General features: G+C 44.8%; 1 pseudogene; it reads left to right on the top strand.

Moving 5' to 3' along the window:
• The window catches only part of LOC148023497 (putative pre-mRNA-splicing factor ATP-dependent RNA helicase DEAH5 pseudogene), a 41,468-nt pseudogene extending 17,841 nt beyond the window's left edge, over positions 1 to 23,627 (top strand).
• Positions 23,628 to 24,210: the final 583 nt, after the last annotated feature.

The following is a 24,210-nucleotide window of genomic DNA, read 5'->3' as shown; positions in this document are numbered from 1 at the left end:
CCTCATCTTTCATCTCAATTTCATCCCCCAAATGTTCATATCCTTCCTACCACCAGGGTCAAAAACCAAGCTCACCCGACCCCACACCGTACCACAATATGGCACACCACCCCCTCCTCCTTCCCAAAAATCCCGCTCCACCCAACCAGAAAAAACCCCACTCCCCCACCACAACATGGCACGCTGTTTCCCCCCCAACCACCTTTCAAAAAACCTCGCTTCGCCCAACCCCAAAAAACCCCACTCCCCCACGATATGGCATACACATCCTCTTCCAAAAATCGCAACACAACCCCTACACCCAACCTCCAACAACCTCTCCGCCACGATATCACACACACCCTCTCTCCCCCAACTCTTATTTTTAAAAAATCTCGCTCCACCCAACCCCAAAAAACCCACTCCCCATGACATGGCACACACCCTCTCTCCCTTCCCAAAAACCCTACTCCACCCAATCCCAAAAAACTCCACAATGACCCACGACATGGCACACCCTTTCCCCCTCCTTCCCAAAAGCCCCGTTCCATCCAATCCCAAAAACCCCTACTCTCCCACCACAACATGGCACGTCATCCCCCCTCCTCAAAAAACCCCGCTTTGCCACCCTAAAAGAACTTGCTCTCCCACAACATGGCACATCTCCCCTCTTTCCAAAGACCCCGCTCTACCTAACCCCAAAAACTCCACTCTCCTATGACATGCACACACCCTCTCTTCCTTCCCACAAACCCCGCTCCACCCAACCCCAAAAAACCCCACACTCCCCCACGATATGGCACACCCCCTTCCCCGCCCTTCTTCTCAAGAACCCCGCTCCCCCACCACAACATGGCACGTCGTTCCCCTCGCTCCTCCTCAAAAAGCCCCGCTTTGTCAAACCCCAAAAAAACCCACTCCCCCACGATATGGCACACACACCGTCTCTTCCAAAAACCGCGAGACAACCCGTACACCCAACCTCCACTCCGCCACGACATGGCACACACACATACACATCCCTCTCTCCTCCCAACTCCCTTTTCTCAAAAACCCCACTCCACCCAACCCCAAGAAACCCACTCTCATACGACATGGCACGGTATGGGAGAGGGGTTTTTGGGAAGGGGGGGTGTGCCATATCATGGCACGGTGTCTCTTCTCTTGCATTAGCAAGAGGCCAGAGTTTGTGGTTGACTTTAGAGCGAAGATTTGATGCTATATTGAGCAATCTATCTTCGCAAGTTCCTTCCTAGTAGACATATAATTTTCCATGGATTTATCGATTGTTATTCACATCGATAACTAGACTGCCATGGTACTAGTTGCTAATGCCATCGTGTTATCTAGGGACAAGTATGTGGATGTCCCTTTCATTTCTTTAAAGAGCAAATAGAGGTGGATACCATTCGGCTGATATTTGTACATTCGATAAATAATCGGGTTGCTTTCTGTCAATTGGCTAACACTCAAGTTCCACGTGGATCAACAATCGTAGAAATACACCCCTTTGATTCACTATATCTGTGTTTTTTTTAAAACCCAGTTGGTTCTTGTCTCTTTCTCTTGCTTTCAGTCTTGATAGACCCTAATCAACCCCTAATCAGCCTGTAATCTTGGCTTTTAATCTACCTCTAATTAGCATCAAATCTTATCTTCTGTTCTATCCAAAATATTCTCTCTCTCTCTCTCTCTCTCTCTCTCTCTCTATAAAAATTTATCAAGGAAACCCTAAACACATTCATACTAAAGCTTGGCTAGTGGAAAACAATAACATCATCTTATCTTCTGCCCTAATTTACTATCTGTCACTCTATCACTTATTTTCTTTGTTCATCTCACACAGTCCTCTCTGTCCCCCCCTTCTCCCCTCCTCTCTCTCTCTCTGTCCCCCCCCTCTCTCTCTCTATGAATTGATGCTTAAGGACTGAACAACAACTGTGAAGAATAATAACATCACAAAGATTAAAAAAATAAAGATACCTCCATTATCACTGGATTGCTTGTAGTATAGATTGTTGAAGACGGAGATTTCTTACTGCATATTTCTGAAGAGGACGATGGCTTGTAGCAGGGTAGAGTGTGTTGTAGATAGAGATTATTTGATTTCAACAAATGGTATCAAAACTACTCCTCAATGCTGCTTCAGAAGAACTCGTATGCGAGAAACCATATTCTAGAGGGAAAGAGAAGAATGCACAAAATTTGGGACAAAACTAGAGCTTTCTGAGGGAATGAAAAAATGCCCAGAAATAGGTATATACTTGTCCAAAAAAGATGAAAATTTACAAGGAAACTCTCGAGTCAAAAAGGTGTCTCTGGGTAAAAAATAATCTTAAAATATGATGTGTACGTCATTTTATATCGTTTTTTAACTTCCGCCCTTTTAAGAAGCGAGAATGAGAATGATTGAAAAGTCATGAGGGCATTAAAGAATGATTGGCTACGTTTTTAGAAAAAATAGAATTGTATTTTTTTACTTATGAGGATTTTGAGAAAAAGTGACCTTATTGTGCAGTTTGGGAATAAAATAATAGGTGAAATCTATTGAGAACACAAAAACGAGATTTGCTTGATTGTAGAAGATCTCTTTTTATAATATTATTTTGGAATCTCTTTTTAGAGAGAGAGAGGTGAGAGAAACCCCTTAAGGGGCAAAAAAGAGAGTCCATATTTCTCCTAATGCGCATCATTATAATTGTTGTATATGGTAGAAGATATTAAAATATTTTCTTAAAAAGTCATGCATGCCACAAGATCAGTATCCCTATAATGCTAGGAAACATTGCAATATCTTTTGTGTGGGGAGGGAGCAATAATTAACCACTAGGCTAACAAACTGCTATACCAATAAGGGACAAAAAGCTGAGGTTAATTTTTTATTTTCCAAAATCTCAACTCTTGAACTTAACTCCATGTGCTCTCATGTTTTATCAAGTGAATGCAAGAAAAGTAGGTGATCAGTGGTATGCTCAAGGCAAGGATATTGAAATAGCAAGTCAATAACTATTCAAGAACTATAAGACTAAAGATAAGGATGCACTAATCATTAATCTACATCAAGGGCATGGTAAAAGACATTCAACATTAGGGAGCTAACTTCATGGCTTCATAGCCACTCTTGTAAGTATATGCTTATTAAGTTCTCACAGAATAGAGATACTGCATATAGACTGGACAAAATGAAAAAAAAAAACTTTGGATCTATTCTTGTATAGAGCAGAGACTCCAATTGTACCCCACTCTAGTAGAGATCTAGATGACCAAATATTGAGGATAGAGAACCTTGTAGTGTTGGACACTTCCATCAACACACCCTTTTGTGAGTATCATTTGTAATGTTTAGATATATTTTCAAGCTAGAATGATTTCTTAAGTACTTTTTAATAATCGAGTAATCAAACTTCAATCTTATTAATGCATGAGATTCAGGTAAGAGAGATCTAGAGGTGGTTGCTAGGGAGGAGGAGTACGGTAGGTGGATAGACGATGAGCTTGTGTTGCATCCTCACAGCAGAGCCACCTTGTAATAATCGTACACTGCAACATGGTAATGGCGACAATGATGATGACAATAGCTAGCCCCCCTCAACAACTTTTGTTGATATTGTATGCATACAACTTTCTTTTAGAATATGTACATTGTATTTTCTACATGTTGACATTGTATAAATACATATTTATATTCATATATTCACTCTACTCTAGTTATCCTTATCTATTCAAGTTTATTTTATTCAGGTTAAAATTTTGAGATGATGAATAACTAAGTAGAGAAAAAGCATACCATTATGACTCATACTTCTATTTTTGTTCGATCGTCATTGCTTTGGTTATTGATCACCTTTTGTTGTAATATATATAGAATGTCCCCAAGTATATGTTGTATATAGAGTTAACAATATACGGTATGGACTTCTAGCCCATGTGTTTGTATGTATGTCACCATGCACACGAGAGAGAGAGAGAGAGAGAGAGAGAGAGAGAGAGAGAGAGAGAGAGAGAGAGAGAGAGAGAGAGAGAGAGATTGCCACTTGAAGATTTGAACTTGCATCCCTCTATAGTAAGTTGAGAGCTCTATCTTCTCATATTATTTTACATTTTCATTACAACCTCAACACACTTAACCATTTATAAAATTTCATGTCCATAGTACACATGTAATAAAAAATGGCGATTCAGGTTGTTGTGTGATGTATTTTTATCTTATAAACATTAGATTATTAAAATTGTAGTTGTGTTTTCTACTTTTAAAATGAGAGATCATTTGCGCATCATCTTTAGGTTTTATTTTTCAAAGCTCTAAATGTGTAATTATCATTCCAAAGCCAAAGCACATATCATTCAAAATAATCTATGAGTTAAACTAATTTGGAATACATGTCACCTTATTGTGAGGAGGAGCTATCATAAATAAGAAAACTAGAACTTCTAACCACCAACAATCGCCAACAATTGGAACTTGTAGTTATGCAATCTCTAAAGAAGATTGTGTGTTTTTGTTAAACCACACACTAACAGAAGTGTAGTCATGACTCCTTTAATGCTGAGTGAGAAGCAAATCTATCCATTGTGACATCTTGCATGAAATCCTCAATCATTATCAATTGTTAAACTTATAGGCGATGGACTACAACATGTAGCTTGGAAGTGTGTAGGACACCCATAAAGTTAAGATTACCTACAAATCCTAGTTGATCATCCTTGAAGTGGAGTAAAGCCACTTGAAGATTTGAACTTGCATCCCTTTGTAGAAAGTTTGGGAGCCCTTTATTCTTAGGTAATTTTGCATTTTTATTGCACCTTTTACACAATTTCATGTATGTTATCTATTATAGATGTAGTATGCCTGAAATGAAAGGTGGGGACTTACTTTCTTCAATGATGTATTTTTTATCATGGTTTCTTTTTCTATTTTTAAAAATAATATCTCATTGTCATCCATTTATAATTTTTAGATTTTATTTTTCAAGGTCCTATATGTTCAATTATTATTTCATTTGTTTGGAATACGTTTCACCTTAGAAGGAGTAGGAGTCATGACAAAGTAGAGAAGTAGAGCTTTTGTTGAGTGCTAAAATGATTGTATTTATATATATTTTTGTTGGATTTTAGGTGATTTTTGTTTAATATTCTGGTTGATTCATTGGTTTTTGGATAGTTTGGAAATGTTTTGGAGTATGTTGGAATGGGTTGAGTAGGTCTGAGAAGCTCATGATGGTTTTTCATTGAATTATGATGTGCTATTTGGTTTTGTGGTGTGTTTGTTTGGTTTTGATGGGGCTGTTTTAGCTTTACTTTTGAGAAGTTATGATTGTGAATTAGTGGTTTGGAGAATGTTTGGGAGTGAGTTGGATGGTTTTTTATGGCTTGGATTGAGATGATTAGTTTTTGGTACTTCATGTTGAGCTTCTGTGGATCTTTTGTTATCTTCTGTATGCTCCTTTGAGTGTTCTATTTGATGGATTGGGGGTGTTCTCTAATCTTGAAAATGGAATAATATCAGCTCAAAAGAGTTTGAAGAAGCAAAGAAAGTAGCTTTTGAAGACTCAAAGTGAAGACCGAAGTGATAGTGATAGTATTGAGCCTTGAGAGGTTACTATAGTGTATCTCGTCTCTCTTCATATTACATATACCTCTTGGGAGGTGTATCTACGAGCAAGAGAGGATTCTTGAAAGTGATTCTTTGTTATTCTCATGTAACATAGACTTCGAGGTGGACAGCAAGTGACATCATTGAGGTGGAGATACCCAGACATATGCACTGCGTCCGTGTACATATTTGCATTCCTTTGTATTCAGCATACTTCATACAACAGGTCTTCTTGTTCTATTCTCTCTCTCTCTCTCTCTCTCTCTCTCTCTCTCTCTCTCTCTCTCACACACACACACACACACACACACACACCAACTCCAGGTCAAAACGGGTAGATACGGGGCCAACCCCCTCCCCCCAGAAGACCGAATTTGTCAGCTCTGCCATATCGAGCCAGAGATAGAGGAACCCTATATCTGTAGATGCCCAGTGTACTAGAAATCCGGGGGCGCTTCCACTGCCTATTCAACGAAGGATTCGGACCACTCTCCAAGGTGATGGAATTCAAGGACCAGAGATGCCTGGGGCTCTTTCTACTAGAAATACGATGCCACAGAGACCACCTCCTACGAACCACGGAGCAAAGACAAGGAGCCACCAACCAACGCACACTCAATGAATTCTACCAAATACCAGCTACCCTCCCCGCCATCGAGCCCCCGCCAGCCCAACCGGCCTCCCGACCCCGGGGGACCACCTTAGAAATAGCCACAGCAAGAGGCAAAGCCAGGCGCCCACACCCCGCCGGCCCCCGTCCCTGCAAGAGACACATGTCAAAGATACAAGGGATACTCCGCCGCCATCGGAGGGCCCTGCCCCGCCGTTTTAGTCTCTCCATGTTAGACCGACCCATGAGGGACATCCTCGGATGAACACTCCAGGCGCAGTTCCACAACGCACTGGGAGTACCTCTAGATTGTAACCAGTCTAGATATCATTTTGTACTTACTCAATTTAGTTCAACATAGCATAAATATTAGCTTCACTGGGAATTTTGGAATCCCCCAGACATTTTGTATGTAACATTTTGGTCTCATAGGCCAATTTGGCCTGTTGAAGACGTTAATATAACTTTCTTTCTTTATTTCTTTCTCGCGCTATCACCAGGTAGGTCACGCCATCACCATCGCCAGGTCTCGTAGGTCACGTTGGGTATAGCCGGTCATGCCCACCATCGCCAGGTGATGCCCACCACGCCAGGTCTCCCGCTAGGTCACACCATCCCCTGCAGGTTGCGCCCTTCCTCCCCTACAGGTCACGTCTATCGGTCCCCCGCAGGTCTTGCTTGCCGGCCCGTCGGCGTTGACCCGAGTCGCGCCTACGCCCTTCACATCTCCTGCCTCACGCGTCCACGTGCCGATTCGTTTCCCCTCCGACCCGTCACCGTCGGCCCCGCTCCACAGGCGTTGACCCGTCACCTCTCGGCCCGTCCGAGCCCCGCGACCTCTCGGCCCTGGACCCTCGGCCCTCCCATCTTCCTCGGCCCCTGCCTTCAGCCCTGGGCCCTTGCGCTCGGCCCTCGGCCCTGCCCGACATCTCCCCTCAGCCCTGTCGCGTGCGCTAGCTCCCAGCCCTGCCATACTCCACCATCATCCTCTTGCCACCTCCATGACTCCATCGGGTCTCGCTAGGGGGTCACACCCACTAAGTTCCTTCCTAGTCATAGAAACAACCTTTACCCAAACTTCTTGATCTCGTTTGACCACATCTCTTGCATCAGCTATCATTCTCGAAGCAATTTGAGAAACATGGACAATACCCTTTTTGCGTGTTGAAAGTCGGAGAGTTGTACGAAGTAGCCATTATCCATGACTCTAGAAACCTTGCCATGGTACAAAGCAAAAAGCTCTACCTCTTTAGGGGCACCCTTAAAGCCTCGATCTCCTCTCTCTCCAACTCATCATTTTTGTCATGGTTCCTATAATGATCTTTAGCAGCCCTATCATAACTGTCATGGTGGTCATGTTTCTAATCATTCCATTTGGTATTCCTATCCCCGTCCTTGTCCCTGTCCCTGTCCCTGTCCTTGTCTCTACCCCTGCCATAGAAGGGAGAGAATGCTGCTATCAACACCAAAGCGTTGGCACTACCCCTGTCTAGTTACTGACGTCGCACTAGACGACGGAAGATCCAGCGTGCCTGTTTGTGTGTGTGTACTCCCCGTGCTTCGTCCTGTTGAAGACGAAGCCAAGTTTCCCTGCACTCTGCATCGTACCAGCTATTCTGTGGGACATTCTTGTTCGGAGGGGTGGAATGGGGGGATGTGTAGGGGAAGTGTTCGATAGCCGAGGTGTGTAGTGTGCCCGCAGGCTGTGTTGTGACCTCCTCCAGGGGTGCGTGGGGGTCCATTTCCTGTAGGCTCCAATAGAGGTGGTCGGAGTAGGCGCTCGCAGTTAGCCTGGTAAAGTGGTACCTGGGGAATCTTTGGGGGTTGCTCGCGGTGGTTAGGTCATACCTACATGTTATGTCAAATTGCAGGTAGGCATGGTCGGCAGCCACTGCAAGTGGGCGGGGTGATATCCTCAAGGACTGGATGTCAGGGATAAGTGATAGGGGCCCGAGTATATAATCCACTGTGCTTGCTCCCAGTTTCTGTGTTGGTGCTCCATGTGCCCCCCGCCCGATGCAATTGGCCGCGTGCTTGTGTGGGAAGCATGTGAGGGCGTCCGACCCGGGCCATCTGTCAAGACCGTTGGGGATGGCTAGTCCGTGTGCCCCCCCTAATGCCAGTAGGTGTTCACCATATTCTGTGCATTCAGCTGTGTCCTGTGATGCCCGATTGAGTCCTATCTCCTCTGGTGCTATCTCTTTGTACATGTGGTCCTCGCTCTCGAAGAAGGGAGTCTGTCTTTGTGCTGTACGTGCGTTAAAGTCTTGGCCAGCATGACATCCCCCAGGCTGGAGTAGTGCATGATGTCCTCATACAGCGGTAGGTATGGTGACTCGCCCTTCGGTGATGCGTATGGGGAGTGTGCTGGTGGGAAGTAGCACACTGCCATGTATATGTCTCGAGGGCGGTCTATGTGTATCCGAATCCACATGAACTGGGCTTCCTCATCTTTCCGCAACACTTGCACCATGGGTTGTAGCTCCTCCCGGTACAGCACGGCCACCCCTCCCGACCCTCGGGTTCCTCCTTTTGTTCGGGCTCTAGGGCGGCATGCCGTCTCCCACCTATATCCCCTCACGTTTGGTAAGTAGGTACCTGGGCTTTGGTGGGTTTCTGTGTAGAGGATGATGTCCTTGCCGGTGAAGGTCTCTTGGAATAGGCCTGCATCTGTTTTCATAGCTTCGTTGTAGTTCCATACTACGAACCTCAGGTGGGTCTCATAGGCCCCGCCCCGTCATTGGCGCTTATCTGTGATGATGACACGACCATCTCTGTATACTGCCCATTTTCCCGCTTTGCGGGCTTCCAGAAGAGAGAGCGAGAGAGAGAGAGAGAGAGAGAGAGAGAGAGTTATATTAACGTCTACAACAGGCCAAGTTGGCCTATGAGACCAAAATGTTGCATACAAAATATCTGGGAGATTTCATAAGTCCCAGTGAAGCTAACATCTATGCTATGTTGAGCTAATTGAGTAGGAAGAAATACTGCACTGACTGAAATGAATGCTGAATACAAAGCTGTGGACTGATCAGTACCTGCACGCAGCCCAGAGCGTCAGTGAGGGCACCAGATCAGGCTGGAAATGATGGCAGCACCAATGTCAAAGTGGGAACAGGCAGCACCAATGTCGGAAGTACATGGCAGCTGAGGTGTGGAGTGTGTTCCTGCAAGCTGTGCTATGACCTGCTCTAGGGGTGCCTAGGGGGCCATTTCCTGCAGGATCCAATACAGATGGTCAGAGTAGGCACTTACAGTTAGTATGGTAAAGTGGTATTTGGAAAATCTTGGTGGGTTCCCACTGGGGGTGTTGGGTCATATCTGCATGCAATGTCAAACTGTAGATAGGCATGGTTGGCGGCCACTGCGAGTGGGCGGGGTGATATTCTAAAGGACTGGATGCCAGTGATGAGGGACGGGGGCCCAAGTATATAGTCCACCGTGCTTGCTCCCAGTTTCTGTGTAGGTGCTCATGATGCCCCTCGTCCATTGCAGTTAGATGCATGCTTATGTGGGAAGCATGTGAGGGCGTCCGATCTGGGCCATCTGTCCAGGACGTTGAGGATAGCTAGTCTGTGTGCCCCCCCTAGTGTTAGTATGTGGTCGCCGTATTCGATGGATTCAGCTGTGTCCTATGATGCTCGGTTGAGCCCTATCTCCTCTGGTGCTATCTCTCTATACATGTGGTCTTCGCTCTCGAAGAAGGGAGTCTGTCTCTGTGCTGTGCGGGCATTGAAGTCTCCAGTCAGCATGACAATCCCCAGGCTAGAGTAGTGTATGACATCCTCATATTCTTAGACTTAACTCTTTTATTGCACTTAGTATCCTCGTGACCGGGCTTTGGGGCGGCATGCCGTCTCCCATCTATATCCCCTTACCTCCGGTAAGTAAGTGCCCGGGCTCTGGTGGGTCTTTGTGTGTAGAATGATATCCTTGCCGGTGAAGGTCTCTTGGAAGAGCCCTGCATCTGTCTTCATGGCTCCATTGCAGTTCCGCACTGCAAACTTCAGGTGTGTCTCATAGGCCGCGCCCCGTCATTGGTGTTTATCTGTGATGATGACCCGACCATCTCTGTATACTGCCCATTTACCTGCTTTGCGGGCTTCTAGAATCTGTGGCATGCATTCCCTACGGTGTGCCACCTGTGCGGGTGTGAGGTCATCCTCCAAATAGACCTTTTCCCCTTTTTGAGATATCCTCCTAGAGAGGAAGGCTCGTCGGGAGTCCAGGTTGGCGAATTTGAGGATGAGAGGCCGTCCCTTGGTGAGGTCTTTCCCTACGCGCCATGCATTCTCCACTATTTTGGGGTCATCTACTCCCATATTTTCACAAATCTTCTTGGCGTCTGCCAGGGGGCTGGTCTCCCTCCTTCCACCCTACCACCCGGATGTAGAGCGCCTCGTTTTCAGATTCACAGAGAGAGAGACAGAGAGAGAGAGAGAGAGAGAGAGAGAGAGAGAGGTACCTCGCTTTCAGAAATTCAGACTCAAGAGAAGACACTGAGGGCCACTTTAGTGACTCAAGAAAGACTCCAGCTTTCAAAAGGTAAACTTATTAGGTTGTTAGATCTATGGATAAGGCTTGTCTTTGGTGGGAAAGGGATGAAGCTGTCTGGATCATTAGAGACACACATAAATGGGTTGATATATGCCATTATGAAACCAGATGAGAAGGTTGATATTATGTATAGGAATATCAAGCATGCCTTCTTTTAGCAAGTTCAAAAAAGATATGATTACTCTCCTTCACCTACACTTGCATAGCTTTATCATGGTTGGAAATAAGAAGACCAAGGATGTACAATTCTTCATTGAGGTCAATGGAGGTAGTTCACCAATTGGTGGGGTAGATGCAGCACATATGATCCAAATGTGATTGAGGAAAAGCAATAGGAAAGGGATAGGAAAAATAAGGTTAACAAACGAGTTTAACCTTTTTGTGAAGAGAGGACATACACCCTCTCTCCCTTCCCAAATCCTGCTCCACCTAATCCCAAAAAACCCCTCAACACCCCATGATATGGCACACCCCCTCCTCAAAAAACCCCATTGCATCCAACCCCAAAAAACCCCGCTCTCCCACCACAACATGGCATGTCATCTCCCTTCCCCCTCTCAAAAAACTCCGCTTCGCTCGACCCCAAAAAACCTCGCTCTCCCACGACATGGCACACCTCTCCCTCTCTTCCCAAAGACCTCGCTCCACCCAACCCCAAAAAACCCACTCCCCCATGACATGGCACACACCCTCTCTCCCTTCCCAAAAAGCCCGCTCCACCCAACCCTAAAAAACCCCACACCACCCCACGACATGGCACACCCCCTCCCCCACTCCTTTCCAAGAACCCATCGAAGGATACGTAATGTGTTTCGTGCTAGTTTGCAATGCCCTTTTGTGGGAAAGTTTGCTGGACCTACTATGGAAGATGCTCCCAAGGTTGATGAAATTGAAGAAATCCTTCAACTAAACGAAAGTAGGTGCATCCATCTATCCATTGTAACTTTTAATATGGCCACAAAATCGCAATCTCTCCATTTTTTTGGTTTTACAACCATGTAAGCTTGGATTCTTGACTTGAGCCTAGCTCAAATTTGCTTGAGTGTTTGAGCTAGGAATAAAGGTTGCTTAAATTATGCAAGATATCTAAAAAGTTATGCTCAAAATTTGGATATATGATGGAAGATGGTTTTGAGATAAGACTACTTAGCAAGGGTATCCATGTGGTCCATGTATGTTTTAGAGTGGAATGTAATGTAAAAGTGAGGTACACGTGCAAAGAGTATGGGGATATTTACTATGGGAGTTTGAACAAATGTGTGGGAGTGTGTTTCATTGGCATGGTAGTGTGTATCGGTCTATGGATTTGTAATGGGAGTAGCATACCCACACACACATACGTCTGGCACAATGTAGATGGAAATATTTTATCCCTCTTTTGTGAATATTGTAGGGAATGTTGATGCCATCATTGCTTTGCATGCAAGATGTGTATTTTTTGTGAAGAAGCACGCGACCGTTTTTTTTACCATAGAAGATTATCATTTTCTATTAAAACACCCCAAGGGCATAGACCTCAAGGTAAAATACATCCATGATCTTACATCATAGGGCTAAAAATCCAAGACAAAACACACAAATGATAGACTCGTTATGGGGGGGGGAGCGTGGGCGGGGGGGTTTACCATTGCGTGGGTAGTACCCAAATTATTATGATATTTGCAGCAGTTTTAAGAAAAAAGGAAGGAAGGGCATATCATGAAAGAGGTGCCTAACCAAATGATGTTGAATCTAGGGCTTCTTCTCAAATACCCAATAGCAAAACAACCTAGCATGCCACACAAATATATAAAAGAGCCAATGAGTTAACAATCTTATTTCCCATAGTTCTCTCTCTCTCTCTCTCTCTCTCTCTCTCTCTCTCTCTCTCTCTCTCTCTCTCTCTAGATCTTGCACCTATGTGCAACCTCGCAAACTCAAAGATACTAAATGACCCATCTTTAGCTTGGTGAGTGGACTAAAGTGCCTAAGAGATCACTTGCAAGGGACTCTTGAGCTATCCTAAGAATTGAATAGCAGCAACAAGAGCTGGTTCAAAACATAGTGAGATGTAACACTTCTTGCACTGTGACATGGAGAGGTGCCGCAGGCCCAGTGACATCATTTCAGATATCTTTGACCAAAATGGGAAAGAGGTTTGACCACAAAGAAGCGCCCAAAAGAGTAACAGTCCAAAAACGAGCTGTTCGTGGTGAACATCGTCATACCCTCTACACATGCACATGACGTACCAAGCAGGCGAAGCCAGTTTAACTGCACAGTTAGAAAGGGTGCACCATTTTCCAATCTGGCGTCGATGAGGTAAGCTCGTCTCATCTCCATTGCATCTCTTTTTCCATGTCTGTTCTGTAATAGGCATCCTTTGCTTGTGCCACGTGTCTCAGTTGAACTGTGAAATGGTGAAACACAGAATTTTCCCACCGTTATCGGGCCTCTCCTAGTTGAACTGTAGTTTGCCTGCCACGTCAAAAAAGGTCTCACCATGGTGACCTTTTCGAGCCTGTGGTACTTCATCTGCGCAGCACGCCAAGTCTCGACAATGGACAAGGTCTCGCTCTCCCCCTCCCTGATGTACACATATGTATGCATGTATGATGTACCTATACCTTTAAAAAAAAGGTTCATATGGGTGTATATAGGTAGAATATTCAATATAATCTACAAGACTGCATGGCATATGCACATTGCGCATACATATTACATAATATATTACATTGCACATACATATTACATATTCTCTTTATTTTGCTTATTTTTAGTGGATGTTTATGTGAGATTATGGGGCCACCTTTGATAATTAAAACTTCTATGGGTTTTTTTAAATTAAAGCTAGTCAGATATTCCAAATATTTTTTAAAATCACAATATAATAGAATTTTTCGCAATGTATTATTGTTATTTTGATTATATATGTCTTGTGTTCCTAACTTTCTATGTTTCTTATCAACTTGCACTAAAGTTTAGATAGCTAAGATGTCACCAAATATAAAAGCTAGTAAAAGTTGCATCCCATCTACTCTGTTACTTGAAAAGGCCTCCCATCTCTTTGGAGAGCTCATCCATTTTAATGAGCGTCGAGAAGAACCATTATTATCTTCCTCTGTTATTATTATACTTGAGAGCTCATCCTTGCTGGCTTTCTTTGGGAGGAGGACAGCATGGATGGTGGTGAGCAAGCTCTTGATGAAGTACTTCGGTAGCTCAGCACTGTAAAAGATGACTGTCCATGTCCACTTGCACAAGCTGCCCATGATAGTCTTCATGTTGATAACCATAAAAAGATGAGTCCCAATTGTGATGCCCATAAGTAGGAGTTTGCATTGGAACTTGCTGATCCGCTTGCCATGTTGAATTGGGATCATGGGAAGTTGTAAGAGAAAACTTCTCAAAAAGTGAAGTAGCCTCAGCAACAAACTTGTCAACCTTAAGAGAGCATTGTTCAATCCCTTTCCGCATTTGCACAAGGTCATCAAATAATTCCCTGTCAAGCTTGCTATCCAAGTGTCCCATAACCACTCCTTTGGCCATAACTTGAGAAGTATGTGTCCAAATGACACGGTTCTTGGATCTAGATGAAATACTTGATCAGTAGACACTTGGGTTATTGTTAGAGATCATCCCCTGGACATGCATTTTCCTCATTCAGGCTGTGTACATATGTATTTTCCAGCCAGGTAGCCATTCGAGAGTGTTAAAGTGTGCGAAGCAGATGTGTTGCCACGTCAGCAGGCGATTGTGCAGGTGCCACGTCAGCAACCACGTCATCAGTGCCACGTCAGCTGCCACATGGCAGATCAGGTCGGACAAGTCAGTAGATCAGGTCGGCCATGGGACGCGTGCCGATTCGTTTCCCCTCCGACCCGTCACCGTTGGCCTTGCTCCACACGCATTGACCCGTCACCTCTCGGCCCTCGGCCCTCCCTTTCGGCCCTTGGTCTCGTCAGCCTCGGCCCTCGGCCCCTGCCCTTCAGCCCCCGTGTCCTCAGCCCTCGGCCCCTCCCTTCGGCCCTCAGCCTTGCCATCTTCCTCGGCCCCTGCCTTCAGCCCTGGGCCCTTGCCCTCGGCCCTCGGCCCCGCCCGGCATCTCCCCTCGGCCCTATCGCGTGCGTCAGCCCCCCGCCCTGCCATACTCCACCATCATCCTCTTGCCACCTCCATGACGCCATCGGGTCTCGCTAGGGGGTCACACCCACTAAGTTCCTTCCTAGTCATAGAAACAACCTTTACCCAAACTTCTTGATCTCGTTTGACCACATGTCTTGCATTAGCTATCATTCTCGAAGCAATTTGAGAAACATGGACAGTACCCTTTTTGCGTGCATGAAAGCCTGCCAGATTCCACACACTGTACCACTCTCGTGAAAATGTAGCACCCATGGTAGTGGATGCACTACAAGCCTTCTGCCAAGACAAAGACCTCACCGTGAATCTAGGGAAAACCAAGGTTATAGTATGCTGCGGAGTGTAGCTGCAGGTGAGCTGCCTACGAATGCCATTTTCAGCCAAGAAATCAGCAAATTCATTTGATACATACTCCCCACCACTGTCGGATCGCAAGCAAGAGATGTAGCATTCAAATTCCTTCTCAACCTATGCTTTGAACTGCTGAAAAACAGCAAAGACCTCATCTTTTGTTTTCAATATGTAAAGCCAGGTATAGCGACTGTAGTCGTCAATGAAAGATACATAGTATCTGGAACCTCCCATAGAAAGAAGCATCTGGTTCAAATCCCCACTCTCTTGTGCCAGATTTTCAAATCCCTAACAGTGCCAGAACCATGGGCAAACATAGCTGAATTCAGCTCTGGCAAAGAAGCATCAAGAGTAAACATTCTGCCGTGCCTGTGACCATGAGCTATCAACTTGCAGCCATTGCCAAACTCTTCAATAAAGCAGCCATGCTTATTGAATCTAACCTGCAAGTTCTGCTCCGTCATCTGACCAACAGACAATAAGTTTTTCGTAATTGAAGGGACATGCAAGACATCATGCAGATTTTTCTTCCTGCCATCATGAACCACAAGAGGCACTTTGCCTTTATGCTCAATGCTATGCTGCGTGTCATCACCTGTGCATACATAGCCATGATTTTCAGCCACCATATCTGTGAACCAATCACCGTGAGGGGTCATGTGATTTGATGCCCCTGAGTCAATGTACCACACTGCATCATCAGATGATTTTTCAGCAATCTTATCTTTGACATATTGCATGGCAAGCAATCGATCACCAGAATCATCTGCCTGACTGGACCTAGCATAGTGTCCATGCTGTTTACCCTTCTGATTCCCGTGCTTCTTCCAGCAATCCTTTGCAATATGCCCATACTTGCCGCAATAATGACAATCCTTGTCTTTGTTTGGATTGTCTGATTGACGCTGCTGCTGCCATGAGCCTCTGCCACCACGGGAGTTAGATCTCCCCCTGCCTCGAAAATTTCCACAACCTCTTGCATTTGATGGCTGCTGATTTTGATTGCCATAGGATGCATTCTGCTGGCCTCCTTTGCCAGATCCATAACCCCTGCCACGACCGCGCTGATTCGAGTAAAAAACTGCATCCTTATTCTTTGAACCGCTTGATCCTGTAGCTAAGCCAAGCTTCACCTCTTCATGAATCAATAATGCAACCAGCTCATTAAAGTCAGGCATTTCAGCCCGCACAGACACTGAAGTGTCAAAGGACTTGTACTCAGGACCTAAACCATTTAAGGTCACTGCAACCATATCTTCATCTTCAACCTGTGAACCAACAGATGCCAGCTGATCCGCAATAGTCTTTATCTCAGTTACATACTCCTGAATGGATCTGTTCTTTCTCTCCATATTATTAAACTTTTGCTTTAATTGGATCTTCCTTGCACTTGTAGTAGTGCCATAATACCTGACCAAGATGTTCCATGCATCTTTTGGAGAGCGACAATTCATAATCTGCATAACCATGGCATCTGATATACACAAGGACAGCCAATGCAAAACCCTGCGTGCTCTCTCTGTCCAGAGTCGATGAGCTCGCAGCTGTTCTTGTGTTGCAGGTCTTTCTTTTGTAGTAGGCAACCTGGGTTCAGCTTCAGCTCCAGTGACAAGCTCCCAGTAGCCTTTGCCTATCAGAAAGTTCTCCATGCGGAACTTCCATATTGCATAATTGTTGCTATTGCTATCAAGCTTCTCTCCCACAATCTGGGTTATGTTGTCCGTTCTATCAGCATTTGCCATTTTATAGACACTGCCCGACTACCTGCAAACCAGTAAGTCAACTTGACAAACTTCAGCCCGCAACTGTATGTGACAATTTTCTGCAATTAATTGTAGAAAAAAAACAGGGTATTTCGACCCTTTAGCAGCCCAAGAATAGTCCACAACAAGTGGGATACACTGTAAGCAAAACAGTCAAGACAAATGCAATGTAGTTACTTCAGTTGAAACTCTTTCAACCTCACTGCCAGGGTACAGACATGCAGTCTGAAAACTGTAATTCTGGGAGTGACCAGCAGTGATTTCAACCCCAAAACTGAGTAATATACATGTCATACATGTCCCAAACCTTCATAGATGGCTGCTAGTACATGTGTCAAACCATACATAGGCATAAAAACACACAACAGTACATAACCAACAGATACAAATGTTGTAAATACATTCCAGGTTCCAGATAGCCAATGCACTGGCAACAGGGATTCATTTCAGTCCCAATGAAACATAAGACATTTGCATCACTTCAGTCTCCAATGCGCAAGCATTTGTCAGTCACAAACCAAGCCTTCAAGTACCTGTATGGCTAATGAAATCAACTAGTTCTTGTAAGAACTAGAGTAACTAATGAGTGCTTTATGTCTGCAATTTTTGACAGTTTTCAGCCTGTCACAAACTCTCAGATTAGGCCACCAAAATCTCCAAATTTACCAAGAAAAATGACATGTCTTCTGCCAAGCATCACATGCTACATTCAAGCTCAGTGTACATGCCAAATAGCATCCAAATCTCAGACCATACAAGTGTAAAATGTCCCTGTACTTTCAATGACTGTTCAACCCGATCTATTCAGACCTATGCAACTGTATGTCAGCTCACACATGAGCTCCCACAGGGGCAATAGCAAGGTAAGAACCTTCCTTGGTATGCATCCAGCCTGTAATCCACTTGACACATGCTTTGCATCTTAAATCCCAGCCAACAATGGCAGCCTGTTGATAAGTGCAGCCCAGACAAACAGTTCAGCTTGTAGATGACCAAATGAGCATTTGGAGACCCCCAAGCAAGCACACAAGATGCCAAGTATGTGCTGAATTAAATCTGTCCACTTCAGTAGTCAATGCAGCCCCATTTTGGGCATCAAGAACCAGGCGCAACCTGTCAGCAACTCGTTTTTACATCTGCAGTAGGGCTGGTCATTAAAGCTCACTCAAATCAAGCTCTCATGCTTGATTATTATCCCCTCTAGAAGGCTCAAATGGTTAAGTATGTTGCCTCTGCAGTCGTTCCACTCCTGAAGGACAGGCGCATTCCAGCAGACCACGTGTTCAGCAGCTTTGAAATTTCGTTTTTCTTCAGCTACCTATGTTGCTTCAGCCAACCATGTTGTTTCAAGTACATAACTAGCATTCATAAAGTGCTTGATGGTCTTCATTTAGCACAGTAATGCTGCCCCAAATCCACGTTTCTTCCATCAGACGTAACCCTGTCATGCTGCGCTTTCTTCCAGGCCACGTTTGTTTTAAACGACTGCTGGTATTTAGTGTTGATACTCATTTGCATAGGCTTCAAGACTTACCACTAACCTTACTTGAGAAGCCTTTCTAGACAAAGACTAGAAAGAAGTCCTTCATGCTTCCAGCTATGGTTGTCACGGCCACAGGACAGATCTCTTCACCACTGCAGATGACAGTTGACTCCTTTCCTCTGACTTCAGCTCCTGAAAGTCCAATGCCACACTCCCAGGCACACAGTCTTTGCCGATTCATGGCTCTGATACCATGTTCAAATTCATGGAGACAGAAAGATATCATAACCAGAGTGAAGCAGCATGCTTCCTCTCACACACTTCATCATTCATTCAACACTGTATAGTGAAAGTACAACCTAAGGTCATAAGACCATTCACACCAGGAGTAGCACCGACTTATTTAATGTACCTGACTAAGATAGCTAGACTAGCTGTGTCCAGCTCATGTCGGTCAAACACACATGAGAGAGCTTGATATTCTAACATTATATGCAGACCACATAGTCCTCATCTCCAGTACCCCCGAGGTATTATAATGCCATCTGGATGCACTACAGGCCTTTTGTCACGACAAGGACCTTATAGCGAACCTGGGGAAAACCAAGGTCATGATATTTAACACCTCTACTCAATGGATCCGGCGATCAGTACCCCCTTTCACATATGGCGTAGAAACAATAGAAGTGGTCCAGAGATACGCCTATTTGGGGATAACATTCTTAGGGCCGAGCTTTACTCTGAGGAAAGCAACAGAAGATAGACTAACACGAGGCTATGCAGTCCTAGGGTCAATGGAGAGCCAGTGTGCCCGCATACAGCTCCAGGAGCATCGGAAGCTATGGCTCTTCAACACCTTGGTCATGCTAGTACTTTTGTATGGGGTTCCCATATGGGGATCGAGTCTCTACCACACAAGGAGGAGCACACAGGACCAACCATTGCCCAAGGGGGAGGCCGTCTATAAGGGATGGGAGCAGATGGAGCGACCCTTGGTTCTTATGATATCACATATGATTCAGAGTAAGCCCTTCGTGCCACATGAGATCATTAGAGCAGAGATGGGGGCACCGCCCATAGTAACAGAGGCTCTCTTCCAGATAGTGACCTTCCTGCAGTGACTCTGGGATGCACACATTCGGGTTCCCCATTTGGGTTCATTATTTGCATATCCTCATTCGGGTTCATTATTTGCCTAAGCTACATGGATGCACACATATCTCATGGGGTACGATGCACCATTGGATAGATCCACACATCCTCACACTAGCTGCGGATCGAGACAGGCAGGTATAGTACAAACCCCATCCCCCCAAAAGACAGGATTTGCCAGCTCTGCCAGCTTGAACCATAGATAGAGAAACACTACATATGCAGATGTCTCGTGTACTATGAGATCAGAGGGCGATTCCACTGCCTGTTCAGAGAGGGATTTGGGTCACTTTCCAAGGTGATGGACTTCCAGAATCAGCGGGCTTTTCCTACTGGAGCTACAACGCTACAAAGATCACCTCCTACAGACCTCGGAGCGGAGACAAGGAGCCGCCCACCAACGCACAATCACAGAGTTCTGCCAAGCACCGACTATCCTCTCCACCATAGAGGCCCCACCAGCCCACCTAGCCTCCCCCACCACCGGGGCCCACCCTTGACATAGCCATCACAAGACGTAGAATCCGTCGCCCACGTCCAGCTGGCCCCCGCCCTTGTAGGAGGCACATGTTGCGGATACAAAGGATACTACAATGCCACCAGGGGACCATACCCCACCGCTTTAGTCTCTCCATGTTAGATAGACTCGTGAGAAATATTCTGGGATGATCACGCTCCATGAGCGGTTCCAAACTGTATCTGGCATGTATATCACTTTCGTACCTATTAGCTATGTGCTCCTTTTTGGTTTTTCTTCCACTTAGCCTATCATAGCATTAGATGATAGCTTTATTGAGACTTGGGAAATCCCCAAACTCCCTAGATGTAAAAATCTTTTTGGTCTCATAGGCCGATTTGGCCTTTCGAAGATGTTAATATAACTTTCTTTCTTGTTTCTTTCTCTTTCTGTATTCGTATTTTTTCTTGCGTTGCGAACTCTCACATGGTAGCATTGCCTAACTGAGAGCACGTCTTATCAGAGGAGAACCCCAACCATCTAGCACTACTTGCATTTGCTGCAAACACAATCTTTTGGAGCTTAGATGGCCATATATGGAGTGTCCCCACCTTGCGCCTTTCCTAGGCGGCATTATCTAGAGGCAGCGTGGAGCTTGCATTTTGATCACGTGGCATCTTTTGGGGCAAGGTGGCTGCATTGTTGTTTGCATTTTATCAAGGCGACAACAATTACTGGCCAGCCCTTTTCTTTTGGCTGGGGCTCTATAAAAGCAGCCCCGCTTGTACCTCAATCTCCACCCTCAACCTTCAAGCTTTCCTCCTCAAGCTTCAAACCTTGGGCACCTGTTGCTCAAGCCTCAAGCTCACCCCCACCACCTCTTTCTCTTCATCTTCCTCTTCCTTATTCTTGTTCTTCCTTTTCCTTTAAAGTTTCTCCTTCTCCTTCCATCCATACATATGTCTATTCTCCTTGCTCTACCCAAAGAAGACAAGGAGCTCTGATGGTTCTTGTAATATAATATGTAACATTTTTTATTAATTTTATCAATTTTCTTTTTTGACCTTTAAGGTGCTAAGATAGGTACATTACATCCACTCCCCCTTAGAGAAATCGAGATGTCCTCATCTCGAGAACAACTAGTTTTAAGTTCTAAGACCTGTCGGTTAGGACCCACTATGATTCCGCTACGTATTCTAATTAAATACAATTGTGCAGACCTAATTAATTCTAAGTTTATTACAAAATACTAGCTCAAGAGTTGTTACATCAATAGATAGTATCAAAACAAGATATAAGTTATAGTAGACCCTAGTACTGGAGCTATACCCCTTGTTGTACTTAAGTTGCTCTTTCCATGGACTGTGCAGGGTTGGGTCTTCCTCTTCCGGCTGTTCAAGATGAGCTCTTACTGAGGCTGCCTGGTCATTTTTACAGAGGCATGCTATTTTGGGGGTGGTGTCATATTGGCGGCCACTTTTTGGACAGTTGGTTTGTTTTTGGAGGCCGGCGGCTACTATATATATATATATATATATATATAGCCCACATAAGCCAAAAGTGGCTTGTTTTTTGAGGCCACTTTTGGTCAATTTTTGCTAATGTGGGCTATATATAGTAGCCCCTCTCCTTATTCCCACAAACTTCTTGTAGATTTTAGTACCCCAGTCTCTGTCTCCTCTCAGACATTGATGTTGCCATTCATCTCAGCCCGATTTGGTACCCTCACTGACGCTTTGGGTTCTGTGCAGGAACTAGTCCACATCATTGTATTCATCTCCAGTGCAACATTTGTTTCTTTATTTTTTGCTCTCTCTCTCTCTCTCTCTCTCTCTCTCTCTCTCTCTCTCTCTCTCTCTCTCTCTTTATCTCTGTATTCGTGTTCTTTCTTCCATTGCACACTCTCACAAAACTAACTCGGCCATAACACAAGAAAATTAGCTCAACTATGTACATAATGGAAGAGTCTTCAACAAAACTTGGCTCTTTACGTTTAGTCTTTGCATTCCGTTTCACTGAGATGATGATAAAGCCTCCCTTATAACTCTTCAAGCAAACGGCTTCATCATTGGTCATTCATGAGCCCAACCAATAAACTTACAGCAAAATACAAAATACAAGTGTTCAATGCCATATCAAGGACCCAATCAGCTGCATGTGAGATGGGAGGCTAAACAGCTCATCGCACCTGGGGTTTTGGATGTGAGGGATTATCCTAACTGTGACCGAGATGGTGGCGGCTTGCTTTATCAAGATGAAGGTGCTGAAGAGGAACTTCAGATACGGCTGAATGAGGATGAGCCCGCATTCTTGAGAGGACAAACCCGGTACTCTATTGATGTGGCCCTTGTAAAAGATTGTGAAAATCCCAAATGGCTCTTTGCAAAGGGCTGTGATGACTCACTCTGCCTTGGCAAAAGAGAGAAGAGAGCTTCGAGAGCAACAACAGAGGACTATGCTGGACTCCATCCCCAAAGATTTGAATTGACCTTGGGTGGATCCAATGCCAGAGTCAGGGGAGAGGTGTTTGGTACAGGAGCTTTGTGGTGTTGGCCTTTCTACCTACGATATCCTTGAGTGGAAGAAGGATGTGTTTGGAAAGGCACCCACTTTTGGTCAGAGATCAAAGCTTTCAATTCAAGAACAGAGACAGAGTCTCCCCATATATAAGTTAAAGGATGAACTGATCAAAGTAGTTCACGACAATCAAATGCTAGCAGAGACTGAGGAGAGAGGTTCAGGTAAGACAACACAGGTCATGCAGTACCTTGCGGAAGCAAGGTACACAACTAGAGGAAAAATTGGGTGCACCCAACCTCAAAGAGTTGCAGCAATGTCAGTTGCCAAGAGAGTAGCTGAAGAGTTTGGTTGCAAACTAGGGGAGGAGGTAGGATATGCCATCAGGTTTGACGATTGTATAGGACTTGAGACAGTAATAGAGTACATGACAGATGGTATGCTCTTTAGAGAGGTATTTGTTGATGAAAATCTTTTAGCTTATTTTGTGATCATGCTTGATGAGGCACATGAAAGGATGATACATACTGATGTCTTGTTTGGGCTATTAAAATGGTCGGTTAGTCGGCAACCTGACTTGCATCTAATTGTTACATCAGCAACACTGGATGCTGAAAAGTTTTCAGGTTAATTTTTCAGCTACAACAGTCCTGCAGATTCATTTGACTGAACCAGATGGGGATATATTGTTGTTCTTATCTGGCCAGGAAGAGATTGACAGAGCCTGCCAGATTCCATATGAAAGGATGAAAGGGATGGGCCCAGACGTTCCTGAGCTAATCATTCTCCTTGTCTATAGTGCCCTCCCCAGTGAGTTGCAGAAAGGAATTTTTGAGCCAGCTCCTCCGGCAACAAGGAAAGTGGTAGTAGCCATCAACATTGTTGAAGCCTTGTTGACAATTGATGGCATTTGTTGTGTAGTTGACCCAGGATTTGCAAAACAGAATGTCTACAATCCCAAGCTTGGTTTAGACTCCCTTGTCATGACACCCATTTCCCAAAGAGGTGACTTGGTGGCTGTCATTTTATTCTCAAAGAGGTGATGACTTTGCTTCTAGGCAGCATGATCTGGTGGCTGCAAAATTAATCCAGGAGAGGAGTTACTCAAAACGATCATTGCAGTGTTGTTATCCTATTGTTGTCAGTAACTAGATAGGGGTAGTGCCAATGCTTTGGTATTGATAGCACCATTCTTTCCCTTCCATGGCAGGGGTAGAGACAAGGACAGGGACAGGGACAGGGACAGGGACAGGGACGGGGATAGGAATACCAAATGGAATTATTAGAAACATGACCACCATGACAGTTATGATAGGGCTGCTAAAGATCATTATAGGAACCATGACAAAAATTATGAGTTGGAGAGAGAGGAGATCGAGGCTTTAAGGGTGCCCCTAAAGAGATAGAGCTTTTTGCTTTGTACCATGGCAGGGTTTCTAGAGTCATGGATAATGGCTGCTTCGTACAACTCTCCAGCTTTCATGCATGCAAAAAGGGTATTGTCCATGTTTCTCAAATTGCTTCGAGAAGTTTGGGTAAAGGTTGTTTCTATGACTAGGAAGGAACTTAGTGGGTGTGACCCCCTAGCGAGACCCGATGGCGTCATGGAGGTGGCAAGAGGATGAT

The sequence above is a fragment of the Lygodium microphyllum genome, chromosome 16, assembly GCF_053477565.2.
Source record: "Lygodium microphyllum isolate KBCC chromosome 16, Lygodium_microphyllum_v1.1.10, whole genome shotgun sequence".
Taxonomy (NCBI): domain Eukaryota; kingdom Viridiplantae; phylum Streptophyta; class Polypodiopsida; order Schizaeales; family Lygodiaceae; genus Lygodium; species Lygodium microphyllum.
This window is presented reverse-complemented; position numbering and strand designations above follow the sequence as displayed.